General features: G+C 36.5%; 1 long non-coding RNA gene across 1 annotated transcript; it reads left to right on the top strand.

The window, feature by feature from the left end:
• Positions 1–979: 979 nt before the first annotated feature.
• Positions 980–12,807, top strand: LOC140849387 (uncharacterized). Its single transcript, XR_012131132.1, has 3 exons — positions 980–1,191; positions 7,815–7,964; positions 9,842–12,807. It is a non-coding gene; the product is annotated as an uncharacterized lncRNA (long non-coding RNA).
• Positions 12,808–13,597: the final 790 nt, after the last annotated feature.

Raw genomic sequence — 13,597 nt, 5'->3', positions numbered from 1 at the left:
CAAATCACTCTGTTGTACACCTGAAATCACTATAATATTGTATATCAAGTGTATATTAATAAAAAAAATAAGTAATAATAGATAAAAAAACAAAATTAAGTAGCTAAGGAAGACATAGAAAACAAAAGGAATCACTCCTGATTGAGGCAAGATTTCTAAAACAGCTGTATTTTGGGAAGTGTCTCTCTGTTCTCTTCACAAGTGAGTGAAAACTTGACTGAATATAGGATTATAACATTGTAAACTTTCTCTCAACTTTGCATTTTCTGATATTTAGCACCACACAGGAAAATTTAGTCAGACTGACTTCTGCCACCTGGCTACCTATTTTGGTCTTGGTCTTTTATTGTTTTTAAATTTCAAAGATAATCCATTTTGTGGGGAGGATATGGAAAATTCTTGCAGTGTCCAGTCTCAAGGTTGTTGTTGGTTTGTATGTTTATCTTAATTAGAAAATCTTTCTTCTGTCATATATTTCATTATTATTACCTTCATTTTTTCCTCAAATCTTTCTAGGAGTGTTCTGCTTTCTAAGATTTATTCCCCATTTTATTTCAAACATTTTTCCATCACTACTAGGATTTGCTTCCTGTCTGCACTCATTGATTACTTGGTGTTATGCTGTTTCAACATGGGACAAACTAGGTGTCAAAGCAAATAACATTAGTGGCAATAAAATCAGTTATATGATGAGACAAGTTTAATTTCACCAGATTTTTTAAAGTCTGATTCTATATGCAAGTATATGCAGATAACAATATAGCCTCCAAAAATATAAAGCCTATATTGACAGATATGCAGATCTCTATACAATAATCCTCAGAACTGATGAATATGTTAGTTTATATGACAAAAAGAACATTGCATATGTAATTAAGGTTAAGGAACTTGAAGTGGGGAAATTATCCTAGATTATACAGGTAGGTCCAGTATAATCACATGTGTCCTCAAAAGCAGATCTTTCTTGGCTGCTGATGAAGAAAGATGGCAGCATGAGGAAGATTTGATGTTGCCCATCGCTGGTTCTGAAATGTAGGGGACTACGTGCAAGGACCAGAGAGAGGTCTCTACAAGCTGGAAAAGGCAAGGAAATTGATTCTTCCCTTGTGCCTCCAGAAAGGAATGCCTACTGATACCCTGGTATTGGCTCAATAATACAGGTAGTGATCTTCTGAACTACAGAACGATAAGGTAATAAATTTGGGTTGTTTTAAGCCATCTATATGTCACAACATAGATTTGTTGTTAAAATAATTAATCAAGAAGGCCATTAGACTGGGATGGCTCTAATACCTTGGTAGGCTGCTTAAGCAAACCAAAACAAACCAGAGTCAAACCTGAGAAAATGAAATTTAGGAACAATCAACCAACTAGGACTTCCCACTTAAGGCAACAGCTTAGGCTATAATGAATTGAATAATTTCCTTGCTTTGCTTCTGCTCTTTTCTTTAAAAACCTCTCTTTGAGCTCCTGTCAGTGGAGTACTCCTAACCATTTTCAATTTGGTGCTGCCTTATTGGAATAGACGACTTGGCTGTCATTTATCTACAAGATATATATGTACTTGTTCAATGATACATATGGAATGCAATTTCAAAATTACTAATTCCTACCCCCGTAAGAAAACAATTTACAGACTGTTTGTATGTGGTTCTTTCTGGATTTACCCTACAGTAGCTAGGAAAATACTATCTTACCAGATTACTTAAGACAGCTGCTTTCTTTCCCAGCACAGGGGGACATTCTCAACCTCTCAGCAGCCACTTCCTGCTCAGCATTTCTGCCTCCTTTTAGACTGGACTAGTTAGGAAAGCACCAAACATCTGAAAGGGAAAAGCAGCTCACGGGATTGGGCTCACTTTTTTGCATTTCTTTCTCGGTTATTTACACCTCATTTTTTTGTTGCCTTGTCCATTTTGAACTTATTTTTGTTCAAAAGCCCACAAGATTAAGATTGCTAAAAGCTCTCTTCACTTTCCTCACCTTTAACAAAAAACCACTTTCTGCTTGACTTGTACTCATCTCTAACCATGGAGCTTATGATGCAATAAATACTTTGAAGGAAAAGTGGTAATGAGTGCCAAACTCATCCCAGTGGGTTCATTTTCCTCTGGAATCTTAGCTCCTTAAGTCTGGCCTCCTTACTTGCGCCCCAAAGTTTTCAAACAGATGGAGTATTTGTTAAGCTGAGATTTTTTCCTTCCGCCTTTCCGTTGTTAGTGAGCACATTGGTCAGCTCACACTAGACCTTCATAGCTCTCTAAAGTCTGTAATTATTTCCTTAGATAGTATTTTTAGTGTTTAGTTTTAGTTTGTGTTTCCCAGTTAATCCAAAGTTAGCAGCCTGCAACTGTACTTCTGTCCCTCTTTTTTATGCTGCATATCCCGATTTTTTATCTTTGGTTTTAAATGGTATTGCATTTCTTTGCCATTTTAGAGCTTCTAACAGGAACTTTGAAGAGAACAATATGTGAGTCCTTCCTTACCGGCAGGTTATCATACTGACCTGGAAGACTGTACAGGGTTGGAGTTACGTTTGTTTTTTTCTCATTCAAAGAATAGAACACTTTTTTTTTAAGTCAAAAAACTCTTATAAATTATTTTGTACTTCCAGAATTATTTCATGAAGTCATTTGCCCTAGAGAATATCTGCAATTAGAGACATATTACCAAAAAGCATTTTAGAAGCTTTGGAAAAAAAATTAGAGTGAGTTAATATGTGAAAACTATTCACAAATCAAGTAAAAAACACATTAGGTGATTAGCTTTCATCTTTTCAAATACACCATTAAAGGAATTACTTTGTTCAATTTTTATGTTTCAAGAAATGGGGTGGAAATTATTTTCTGTAGAACAAATCTAATGAGTATTCTGCATGTGATACTCACATGCAGATGTGGCTCACAGGCACATCTCCTCCCTGTAATGCCCAGTTTCCCAGTGCATCCAGGTGGTTTAGCTGTGACCAGGGAATGCAACCAAGAGAGCGAAATTAATGATCATGGGTTATTTGGCTAATGTGAAATTATCTTAGAAACACTCAACTCTCACTGTTTCCCATTACCTTGGCAAAATACAGAACTAATTCTATCAACACTCATGTACTTATCTTGCCTTCTTTTCATATTCAAAGCAATCAGTCATGTCCCATTTAGCCTGATTTTATTTGCATGAGATACAGGCCGTGGGGGTAAAGGAATGAAGCTGGCTTTGAGATATCATACAGTCCCTGAAGCACACACTTATTTACTTACTCATCAAGTGTTCATCTGGCATTGCTAGAGTGCTAAGAACATAAAAGTGAACACAATATAGTCCATGTTTTCAGGAAGGCTTTTTGTTCATCTGTATTTATAAATAATTCTACACAAAGTACAAAAATAATTAACCCTGCATATGGTTCACAGATTTCACCATATTCTCAATTGCAGTATATAAATTAATTCCATGATATAGAAATGATATTTTAACATCTGTCTCCAGTGTATGAAATATTACATGTCTGAAATATTACACTTCAGTAAAGGTGGTTACTCCCAGGCAGCAAATAAAAGTAAGAAAAGAGAATTCTCTTTAGGTAAGGAGATGCCTTTTCCTCTAGTCTAACAGAATTGTCAATAGACACCAAAGAATATAGCAGTGAAAACATGTGGTTTATCTTTTCCATTCATTTGATATTCAATGTCCCTTTTTTGTGCACTCATACTTTGGTGGAGTAAAGTCTTTTTCCTTTTTATGATTCTTAGACAGATCTTATATCTCCAGTGTTCTCTTACATGAGGCATATAAGTGCCCACTAAGTGTCAGGCACAGTACTAATGCTTCTCATAGACTGCCTCAAATAATCCTCAGACCAACCCTGTAACATGACTGCCTTCACTATCACCATCTTCATTGGACAAAGAGAAGACCAAGGCACAGAGAAATGAAGTTACTAAACAAAGGCCATGTAGCTTGTCATTGACAGAGGATCTGGCAGTCTGACTCCAAAGACCTGGGCCTTAACCACCAGGCTACAAGCTGCTTTTCTCATTTAAACAATTATGTACATATTTTCATTAAGAATGTCTCAACTTGATTAGTCATTGGGATCTGTGTTCTTTTTTTAAATGTATTATCCTTCTAAATTTTATTCTTGAACAAGAAAGCTTAATCTTAGTGTTTCAATAAATAACTAAAAGAGTTGGTCAGGTTCAGCCTACATATTTTGCAAAAATTACATTAAGAATTCTTATACCTTAACCTCCAGATCTTGACAAAAATCTTGCTCTAGACACAAAATAGTTCTGATATCAAAATAAGAGCTAACTTGAGAACACAAATTACTATTGCCTTGAGCTTGATCTTTCAATATTGAGACATAGAAAACTCTTAGTGAGGAAAATATTTCCAATTAAGTTTTCTCTGCTTGAGGACTTGCTAATGTAAAAATTTCAAAAGAATGTAAAATTATCTTTTTTAATAGACTATGTAATATGTCAGGCATTATTAAACAGTTCAATAAAGGAAAAATACCTTGGGGCATTTCATCTTTTGGAAAAATATCTTGTGAAGTTGACTGGCATCAATTTTTCTTTGTCAGAAAATATAACACAAATGACCTATAATTTCAACACATTTTTATTGAATTCTCTAAAATGTAGTATGCATAGAGTTCCAAAAGTCACTATTCTAATATATATCTGTAATTACTATTTGTCATGCAGTAGTTTTTCTTGATTTGTAAAGGTGTTGAAGCATGGACTAAATCATTTACATTTTTATATGAAATTTTATTTAATTATAAATTATATCCTACTTATTTTTATTTCTAAATACATTTTAAATAGTATCCATTCTGCATTGAAGTATTACAGTATTTGTGGTTAAAGCTCACTTAGTTGTCAGAGAATGGAGACTTATTCAGGTTACCTGGAGAAATGGAGCTGATAGTAAGGTTGCCTGTAGGCATCTCAGGGAAGACAGAGATATTGGTAGCTGATGATCCTATTATCACTTTTCTTCCCCTCAGAATCAAGAGTTCATGGAACTATAGTGTTATGGGTTGAGTTCGATTGGTCCTTGTTCCTGCAGCAAGAAAGAATTAACAGAGACACAATAGAGAGGCTGAGTGAAAGTTTTATTTGATTACATTTCAACGGAGGAGCAGGCCAGAGTCAAGGTAGACAAAGGCCCTGACTTTTAGCAGAGGGTCTGTTTATCATTACTAGCCAGAGGCACTTCTTTTGATTGACAGGGTGAGGTCATTTGATTGACAACTCTAGGTACAAACACCCATTCTTCTTGGTGCCCTTGTCTTTTACCAAAAATGCACACAGAAAAGCCACGGGGAGGACAAAAACCACAATTTTATTATAAAGAGATTATGAGGAGGTGCCGTTTTGGGTGGTTTGGTTTTGTTCATCTGCACCTGCATTGGGACCTGGTTGGGACCAGTCTGGCCTGGTCCTGGTAGGCAAGAAGTTATCTTCCCACAAAGCATTTGTTTTCTTCACGTGGGACCCTTTACCTGGGCAGAGTTTAGGCAGTTTATTTGCTTTGTTTGTTTGTTTGTTTGTTTGTTTTCATTAAAGTATCATTGATATACAATCTTACGAAGGTTTCACATGAACAACATTGTGGTTTCAACATTCACCCATGTTATCAAGTCCTCACTCCAGCCCCCACTGCAGTCACTGTCTATCAGAGTAGTAAGATGCTATAAAGTCATTAATTGTCTGTCTTTTCTGTGCTGTACTGCCTTCCCCGTGGCCTAACTATATTGTGATTGCTAATTAGAATGCCCTTTAATCCCCTTCTCACTCCTTCCCCACCTCCCCTTCCTCACCCCTCCCTTTTGGTAACCGGTAGTCCCTTCTTGTAGTCTGTGAGTCTGCTGCTGTTTTGTTCCTTTATTTTTGCTTTGTTGTTATACTCCACAGATAAGGGAAATCATTTGGTACTTGTCTTTCTCTGCCTGGCTTATTTCACTGAGCATAAAACCCTCTAGCTCCATCTGTGGTGCTGCAAATGGTAGAATTTCTTTTCTTTTTATGCTGAGTAATATTCCGTTGTGTGTATGTACCACATCTTCTCTATCCATTCATCTACTGATGGACACTTAGATTGCTTCCATTTCTTGGCTATTGTAAATAGTGCTGCGATAAACATAGGGGTGCATCTGTCTTTTTCAAACTGGGCTGCTGCATTCTTAGGGTAAATTCCTAGAAGTGGAATTCCTGGGTCAAATGGTATTTCTATTTTGAGCATTTTGAGGAACCTCCATACTGCTTTCCACAATGGTTGAACTAATTTACATTCCCACCAACAGTGTAGGAGGGTTCCCCTTTCTCCGCATCCTTGCCAGCATTTGTTGTTCCTTGTCTTTTGGATGGTGGCCATCCTTACTGGTGTGAGGGGATATCTCATTGTGGTTTTAATTTGATTTCGAGTTTGGAAAATTCTTTTTTCCTTGAACCTTATCTTCCCCTTCCCTGGCTGCTCATGTCTGTCTTTATACCTAACATTCCTTACTACAGTGCTTCACCATCAGCTTGATGCTGGACACTGGGAAGACACTCATTTCCAGTTAAGTTCACCAAGAGTATATCCTCAGTTCTAAAAATCTAAGAAAATTCTCATCCTTTGATATTTTATATTATAACCAGACTGTCTCATATAAGAATTGGACAAAGTTGCTCCAGAGATATGAACTAAATGATTACTTTTGACAAAAATATTTGGAGTAATATTAATGTATGATGTTCAGGGTAAAATAGGATCAGGAGAAGAGGGCATATAGGAAAAGACATTTCATACATATCAGTGAGCTTCTACAATTCTTTTCTTATACAACTATACATAGAATTAAGTAGTTGTAGCTCACTCATGGTAACTCCACATCAGACCTAGCTTGCCTCAACCTTCTTCACCCATACTGAAGCAACCTCCTTGCTAGGTATGATTCAATGATTTATAAGAAATATACATTTGATCATTCAGATAAGCAAAATACATTTCCTAGATATATTTGGTCTTCATCCACAGTTGCTGAAAACACTTCAGAGGCACAAAAGTGAAATGGGTGTCTTGTTAAATGAAGGTTGCTTTGGGACTCCACCCAAGGGCAAGGGCTGATTACCAGGAGGACCAACTGTGTAGAGTGTTGGAATTTTCAGTCCCGCCTCCTAACCTCTGAGGAAAGAAAGGGGCTGGAGGTTGAATCAGCCAATGGCCAATTACTTAGTCAATCACGACTATGTCATGAATCCCCCATAAAAATCCAAAAAAGCAGCTTTTCAGAGCATTCTGCTTGGGAAATCAGAATGCTTCCACATGCCACCAAGTTGGGCCTCAAGCAACATGAGGTCAGAAGCTCCTTTGTTCATGACCTTGCTCTATGTATCTCTCCATTTGGCTGTTGATTCCTATCCTTTATCACATTTTTAATAAACTAATAAATGTAAGTAAATATTTTCCTGAGTTCTGTGAGCCACTCTAGTAAATTAATTGAAGGAGGTCATTGGAACCTCCAATCTGTAGCCAGTTGGTCAGAAGCACAGGTAATAGCCTGGACTCTGGATAGAAAATGTCAGAATTGAGTTGAATTCTTAGACACTCTACTGTTACCTGATAACTGCTTATTGGAGGTGTGGGGAATCCCCACCACCACCTTGGAAATAGGTCTGGAAATCCTAAAAGACTAACATACAAGATGGACTACCAAGGTCATAGTATATTTTGATGTAACTTTATTTCTGTAATGAAAATAAATAAAACCCCTATTTCACCATTGATTTTCCTATTGACATTCTGTTTCATCTTCTTAACTGCAGGTTACCTAAAAATTATCAACACAATAGAGAGAAGAACATGAACTTTGGATATTGCCTGAGCTTGTCAGATTATCATATCACTTGGGTTGCCAAGAACAGCCATCTAGAGGTGCACTTCCATGAATAAAAAGGAAAGCAACATGGAGCTAGGTCTGTACTGTCATAGATTCTTAATACTATGTCTATATTTTGCATTACTTGAGTATTAGTTATTTTTGTGACTGTTGTAATAAATTACCACAATCTTGGTGACTTAAAACAATGGAAATCCACTCTCACAGTTCTGGAAGCCAAAATCAAGGGTTTGGCAGGCCACATTTCCTCCAGAGGCTCTATGGGAGAATCCATTCATTGCATCTTCCAGTTTCTGGTGGCTACCAGCACTTCTTGGCTTGTGGCCATACCATCTGAATCTTCAAGGCCACATCTTCAAAACTCTCTCTGTTCCATCTTTGTACCATGTTCTCAACTGTGTTTGTAGTCAAATCTCCTTCTTCCTCCTGTTTATAAAGATACATGTGATTGTGTTTAGTCCCACTCAGGTAATCCAGTTTAATCTCTCCATCTCAAAATCTGTGATTTAATCACATCCACAAAGGTCTTTTTTCTTGTCATGAGATAATGTTCACAGATTACAGAATTTAGGACACAGTAATCTTTTGGGGGACAATTTTCAGCTTACCCGAACTCTTTAGTTGGCTGACAACTAAAACCAAATAGATGTAACCTCAACTGAGTCTAAATTACCCTTCTCAAACTTCCTCAATCCTAGAGCAGCCTTTGTGGTCTGACCCAGCTTGGAGATGCACCAGGATCCCAGTGTTGGTTCTGTCAGGTTCTACTGAGAAGATTCAGGGCAAATTCCTCAACTGCTCTGCTTTGTGAGAAGAATATCATCTTCATTTAACCTATTTAAAACTCTTTTTTTAAAATTGGTATAACATAATATATAGCCTTGATTCTGAAGTCTACATTTGTTTTACATCTTAATGTTTTTGAAATCAGAATGTAACTTTTAACCAATGTGCATATTTTCAGTGGTAGTTTTACAACTTTGCTGCTCATGAAAAAAACCTGTAGTTAAATTGATGCTGCATCACATTTGATAGGCTGTTATAAAAGGGGATTATGTTAATACCCATCTTTGAAGATAATTATGAGGACTCATGAGTCAATGGCTGTATATGTTTATAGATACAGATACATTATATCTAGCAGAAAACAGTGTTACAGCATAAGAAAGGCACATTCTATCATGTGTCAAGAATAATTTCTCAAGTTATCCTATAGTTTAATGAAAGATCCCTCAAGATGATCCAACCCTATGAGCTCTGAATTCAGGTACCCCAAGCAACTTTCTGATTATCAGTTATGCTTTCCTTATAGAGTATTTACCACCTATATCCTAGAGCTACTACTCTGTGTGGTTATAGCAACAATAATAGGGTCTACTAAAAATTATTTCTATAGCACACTAATGACCTGGAAACAAATCTCGTGACCTTGAATATGGAATATTGGGAATTATGGAAATAAGAATGGGTCTGTTTGTTCTTTATTTCTAACAGGCAATGACTCTCAGTGCTAATAGTTATGGTCAAATAAAAACAATGCTTTAGGGAGAACTTAGGCCACCCATTATACTCTAAGTATGAATAGTGTTACTAATTCATGCTGCAGGGTATCACAAAAGTAGGCATTTCCATAACTGCTGAAATATACCAAATTGGCAGTTCTCCAGGGAGAAAGTGTAACCTTACTTTTTTCATAAGTTCTCCATTCCGCCATCTACCATGAAACCCGTTCCTGCATTAAAGAGTTCAGTGCAGAATTCTGTCTTGCATTTACAGCTGGGAATTGGAATTTGTTCCAGTGAAGTAAACTAAAGCTAAAAAAAAAAAAGGAAAGAAAAGAAAACAGGTGTCACCAAAATATGAGCCTCTCTCCCTTTCACATTGCCTTCCCTTGTCCTTTTACAATGCCCTAACGAAATTTTTTTTTTTTTCCTTTCTCTTTTTTTTCTGCAGTTGCTCTACAGCTGTGTTTGCTTACAGGAAACTCAGGCAGGATGCTGATAAGTGGCTTGAAAAGCCAAACCACAGAACTGGCCAGAACCAGGTGCAAGATGACAAGCCAGTTCTCTGACCTGACTTTAAGCTTATTAAGCCCTAATTGCAATACATTATCTTGCTAAGATTCATGTGGTGTGGTTGGGGTGAGGAATAGAAGCACCTTGCAGGCACAATCTGCCCTGTGCAAAGGAATCTGAGAGGCTGCACAAGCACCAGCCTTTCCTGGAAACCCCTGTCCCTTTGTAGGAAATTCTGACCCTCTTGTCACTGCTCCTGCCCTCCTGGCCCTGAAAAGTCTCCCAATACCCATTTTGGAGAGTAGGTGCCATTAGAACATGAGCTCCCACCTCTCCATTCCTTGATCAAAGAATAAAACTTCTCTGCTAAACTGAACTGGGCCTCCTTCTATTGGCATAAGCAATACTGGGCAAGAGAACCCTTGTTAGAGTCCCAACCCCTCAAAGAGTGTCAGTAACATAAGCACAGAAAAATTTAAAAATAAATATAATCTGAAACCGATTTTGCTAACTTAATCCTAGAAGAAAAGGGACAGTATGAACCAAGTAACTATATTCAGGTGAGTGAATTTCTACCTTTTGCTTCAGAAACAGAAACCTCAGACTATCCAGGTGTACCAGAACATTCTATGGAGAAGACAGTGTCTGCAGAAACCCTTCCAAAGCCTACAGCTATCCCAGAGAGCTTACAAGAAGCATTTGTAAAGAGAAAAAAAAAGTTTATCGAGAGATCCTCCCAGAGACAAGAAGAAATAAAGAAGAAAACTCATACCACTGAAAAGTCTTCAATCAAAATAGTTAAGGAGAAACTTTCTGTAGGTTCACCTGTGAGTTGCCTAAAGGTTATGAATAAAGTTAGGGTGCCACTTCCTGAAGACAAGACGGACTGCGCAAGCCTTCACACACCACAGGGCTCTAAGAATATACAATGAATCCGTTGAAGTGAAACAGCAAAAGGAAGAGAATGCTAAAGAGCAAGATGTGGGTGCCCAAAGTAGAGCAAGGGCCAAAGAATTCCATAAGAAAACACTAGAGAAACTTCGAGCCAAATATACACGGTGACTTTCTATGAAAACTGTAAAGAGTTGTTTTTATTATGTAACATAGGCCACATAAGTCAATAAATTTTTTAAGAACTTAAAAAATAAATAAATAAATACATAAAATCTGAATCTTTCAAGGGACTTAAACATCAAAACCAAGAAAGAAGAACAGTCACTGCTTTCCATAAAAAAAGGATGAACAGGTCATCACTTGAGGATGACTTTGCTGATCTGAATTACTAAACAGGCAATGCCTTCCTCCCTCGTTGCTTCACATGTGTTCCCTGCACCAGCACACTTTCTTTCCCACCAAAACAACTCGATGAAACGGGATTCTCAAGACTGAAGAGGGACTCACACAAAATCACACGTATGTATATTATGCCAAATCATCCTAGGTTCAGTGGACAAATGCTGGCTCTAACCGAGGCAGGGATTTACAGTTTGGTCCCAACATTCTCATAGCTGTGTGGGGTACATCCATAAGACTATAAGGCCATGAGGAAGAACAGAGAAATGGAGCTCAGGTTTCAAGTCACAAATAACTAAGAGGTGCTGTATATTTATCCCTAACTCACAATGCACTTGATGAAGGAACAGATGGACTGAAAGAAAGGCAAGGGGCTGAGCTGGATATCTGTCAATCATTGCAGGTTAATTTGATCTAGCAGAATAGCCTCCAAATGGAATCACAAAATGTTACGGTAGAAAAATTAAAACACTGACAATTAGTATAAGGCAGTTTAGGATTTAACAGAAGTAGCTATTATCTATGTGGTTCATAACACTTTCTCTGAACCTTGGATTTATAATAATAATGTTTAAAAAAGAAAGAAAGAAAAATAGTAAGAGCTATGATGTACTGTTGAACACTTATTATGTGTGAAGCATAGTACCCAGTACTCTACATATACTATTTCATTTACTCTTCATAACTCTGTGAGATGGAATTATTATCCCTAATGAAATATGAGGAAAATGAGCCTTGTCAGGGTGAAGTTGGCATTTTCCCAAGGGTACAAAGTTTGCATATAGCATAACCAGGATTTGAACCCTGGTGTATCTTCTCAGAGGTGGTGCTTGAAACTGTAACTAAAAGTCATGGAAGTGAAGCAGTGGGAAGACAACTTCTTGCCTATCTGCACACTTGGTGAAATAATGTACGTGAAAAATAGTTATAAGCTACTGAAGTGAATGAATAATTCCTATTTCTTAATCACTTTTGTTCTTATCTGTCAAGAAACAGCTCAAATGGCACTTGCTTCCTGGAACATTCCCTGTGCCTCCCCCTGCATTCCTTGTACCACTATTTAGAACTTATTTCTGCCTGTGTCATTAAGCCCAGGGCAAGAAGGGTGCCTGGCACATAGCTGGTAAGCCAATGCTGGGCTGTATTACTGTTGTATTATCGTGGTCATTATTTCTGTGGATGAATCATGTTTTCAATTTATAATTATCTTGTTTTTATTAAGGTTTTGTATGTCCTCCACTTAAGTACGTATACTTTTCAAAGAAGTAAGAAAGCCTATTTATTTTGATTTTAGTAAATAATATTGTGAACTCATTTATGTGAAAGGAATATGAAGAAGGAGATTTGATGACTGCTGTAATAACTCAGCTAGAAGGACAGTCTGAATAACAGATGAAAGAAACATGAATTAGAGGAAGATTTCATAGAAAAGTTTGTAAATGGTAATTTTGTTTCCATGATCTTAACTATGTTATTACATTCACCATATCAAAGCAGATTAATTTTAATTACTTAGTAAGTCCTTGGCCTATTTTGTTTAATCCTAAAACAACTTTTCCTTGCCTCTAATTTTGCCAAAATTGTAAATACAAGTTTGAAATACATTTTTTTCTTTGGAACTATGACAATAAATATATCTTATTCAATTTTTTGCTTCCACTGTTGTTGTTGAAATGGAAATATTTCTATGGGATTTACAAAGTGACAGACTAGGATATTTTGATGTCAATGCATACAGAATACTGATATTTTAGTAGTTCTTTTTCTGATTTTAATGCTTTTGAAGATAATTTTTTTTAATAGACCAGGGCATAATAAATTTTGAGACAATTCAGGGCAAAGTCCAAACTATGCCTTATTAACTTTGCCACCTCCTACTGTAACCATATTTAGTATATTATGAACTTATTTTGAAAATGAAGATCCTCTCACCTATGTAGATACAGCCAAAATATGTTTGTTGATCCAAACAAATAATAAATTAAATCTTGAAATAGATACATTTTGGTAAATGTAGGCAAAATCTGTGATTCAATTTCAACACTTTAAAGTATAAGAAAGTTATTTCTATCATTTTTCAAGAATAATTCACTCTAAGAACTAGATAAACTCTTCCCATTTATATATTTAACACAAATTAATTCTATGAACATTATTTGTATTTAATATAATGCTTTTTCATATTTTTAAGAATTATAGGTATTTATTCCTTAACATACTATTTCAGGTAACTGAGTAATTTCAGAGGGGATCTGAAAAAAATTGAGAAAGTAGAAGTAGTCAGAAAAGAAACTTCAACTCACTTCTGCCACCATATTTAACAACCCACCAAAAGTTTCACCCATAATCTGCCCTCCCTCCTATAATAGTGGATGAACCATATCTTTAGTTATACTTTAGA

This window comes from Manis javanica, chromosome 5, assembly GCF_040802235.1.
Source record: "Manis javanica isolate MJ-LG chromosome 5, MJ_LKY, whole genome shotgun sequence".
Classification (NCBI taxonomy): Eukaryota; Metazoa; Chordata; class Mammalia; order Pholidota; family Manidae; genus Manis; species Manis javanica.
The sequence above is the reverse complement of the archived record's forward strand: the minus strand, read 5'-3'. Positions and strand labels throughout refer to the sequence as shown.